At 39.6% G+C, this 2,818-nt stretch overlaps 1 protein-coding gene across 1 annotated transcript in view; it reads right to left on the reverse strand.

The window, feature by feature from the left end:
* The window catches only part of ATRX (ATRX chromatin remodeler), a 247,807-nt gene that overhangs the window by 223,462 nt on the left and 21,527 nt on the right, over nucleotides 1–2,818 (reverse strand). The gene's annotated exons all lie outside the window — the stretch shown is intronic.

The following is a 2,818-nucleotide window of genomic DNA, read 5'->3' on the forward strand; positions in this document are numbered from 1 at the left end:
GGGGTTGATGCCTCGCTTTCTGTCTCTGTCTCCCTCTGTTTGTCTGGCTAGTGCATGCGCCCTATAGCAAAACCCTCTCCCCCCCCCCCAAAAAAAAAACTACCCCCAAAGACAAGCAAAGCCCAAGATGTTTTCACCATTGAATCATACCAAACTTTAAAAAACAAAAACACTAGTTCTCCACAAACTCTTTCAAAAAACAGAAAAGGAAGGAACACTTATCAACTCATTTATAAGACTGGCATTACTATGATACCAAAGCCAGACAAGATATCCCAAAAATAAAAACCTACAGACCAATATCATACGAATTTAGATGTAAACATTCTCAACAATATAGGAGAAAACTTCAAATGAAAACAGAAAACAGACTAGGAGAAAATCTTTGTAAATTACATATCTGATAAAAGACAAGTATATAACTACACAAAAGAACTTTTTTTTTTGAAGAGGTTTTTGCTATAGGGCGTGTGTGCTCCCCAGACAGACAGAGAGAGACAGAGACACAGAAAGCGAGAAATCACCCCCCAGGGGGGATGGCCACACCGCAATCTCTTCTCCTCCCTTCTCCTCTCGGGATCTTGGGCATGCACGCACACACGCCCGGCGTGAGCTTTATGTCACCGGGTCCAGGATATCAACCGTGGTCGACTATATGGGAGTCCAGCAACATAGCCATTACACTAACTGCTGGTCCCACAAAGGAACTTTTCTTTAAAGAATTATTTTTTTTAGTTTTATTTTTTTGTTAATTATTTTTATTTCATTTTCTTTCATACATTCAATCACATTATTTAGCTTACAAAGTGAATATTCCAACAGGTGAACATTTCTCCCTAGTCCAGTTGATAAAACTATAAAATATCTTCAACAGATAATACCACATTTCTTTGTCCCATTAATGCTTTGCCTCCCTATTTTTCTTCTAAATGTCCTTCCTCAGTCCCTACTCTTTCACACACACTCTATCTGGTATTTACATCCATATACTGTGTTTCTATAACTTTTAGTCAATCAGTTTCAGTCACAGAGTGCGGACACTTGGTACATATTAAGTGGGGACATACAACGTGTCTCCTTCATAGCCTGGCTTGCTTCATTCAGCAGTAAATCTTCCATATTTTTCTACTTTCTGTCAAAAGCCAGGGGTTTTTTTTATGGCTGAATAGTATTCCATAGAGTATATTTGCCACAGTTTTTCTAAACATTCTTCTGTTCATGGGCATTTGGGTTGGTTCCATGACTTAGCAATCGTGAATAGCGGCGCAATAAACATCGATGTGCAAGCACTTTTCCGATTAAATATTCTTGTGTCCTTTGGATAGATACCAAGGAGTAGGATTGCTGGATCATATGGTAGTTCTATCTGTAGATTTTTGAGGAAGCTCCAAATTGTTCTCCACAGTGGCTGGACCAATTTACATTCCCACCAGCAGTATAAGAGTGTTCCACCTTTCACCACACCCCTGCCAGCACTTACCATTTTTTTTTTTAATCTTAGTCATTCTGACTAGGGTTAGGTGGTATCTCATTGATCTGCATTTCCCTTATAATGAGGGATGTTGAGTATTTTTTCATATGCCTTTTAGCTATTCATATGTCATCTTTAGAGAGTAGGTTTTTCAACTCATTGTCCCATCTTTTGATAGGATTGATCATCTTTTTTGGGAACAGCTGCTTGAGTTCCTTATGAATTCTAGTTATCAGACCCTTTTATTTAATTCCATTTGTTATTACTTTTTTTAAATTTGATCAGACAAAGACAGAGAAAGAGAGAAAGGGAAATTAATAAAGCAAGCCACCAGATCTGGGACTTAAACTATGGTTGGCCATGTGGTAATCCAGTGCCTTTAACAGGCCACACAGGACTCTTAAAATCCAATAATAATAAAAACCCCAATTTAAAATGGGCAAAAAACATCTGAACACACACCTCACCAAAGAAGATATACAAATGGCATACTAGTGTATAAAAAGATACTTGTGGGAACCAGCAGTTAGAGTAATGGCTATGTTGCTGGACTCCCACGTAGTCGACCGCGGTTCGCATCCCGGACCCGGTGACTTAAAACTCATGCCAGGCGTGTGTGCGTGCGTGCCCAAGATCCCGAAAGGAGAATGGAGGAGAAGGGATTGCCGTGACCATCCCCCCTGGGGGGTGATTTCTCGCTTTCTGTCTCTATGTCTCTCTCTGTCTGTCTGGCGAGCGCACGCGCCCTACAGCGAAAAACTCTCCAAAAAAAAAAAAAAAAGATACTTGTCAGTATCTGTCCATGAGGGAACTGCAAATTTAAACAACATTAATTTATTTCTACACATTTACCTGAATGGCCAAAATCCAAAATATTGGTAATGCCACATGCTGGTGAGGACATAGAATAACAGAAACTCTCCTATCAATAGTTTTGTTATAATATACATTTTCCATAAACTTTTTGAAGGCTCCCCCCTTGAATTCAGAATAAATACATGTTCCAGAATGTTCTTTAAAAAATAAGGAGTCAGCAGGTGGTATGTTGTTTAAGGCACTGAACTCCCACATGGCCGACTGCAGTTTGAGTCCTAGAGGCTTGCTTTCTCATTTTCTCTCTCTCTGTCTCTCTTAGCTTCTCTCTAGTGAGTGCACATGCCCTATAGCATTCCCTACAAAACCAAATATATTATTACCATATGATCCAGCAATCACATGCTTTGGTACTCATTCAAATGAGACAAAAAACATATTCACAGGGACCAGCAAATGGCATAATGGTTACATCACTGGACACCCACATAGTAAACCATGGTTCAAGTCCCAGACCCAGTGGCTTAAAACTCA

The sequence above is a fragment of the Tupaia chinensis genome, unplaced genomic scaffold (assembly GCF_000334495.1).
Source record: "Tupaia chinensis unplaced genomic scaffold, TupChi_1.0 Scaffold000243_1, whole genome shotgun sequence".
Classification (NCBI taxonomy): Eukaryota; Metazoa; Chordata; class Mammalia; order Scandentia; family Tupaiidae; genus Tupaia; species Tupaia belangeri.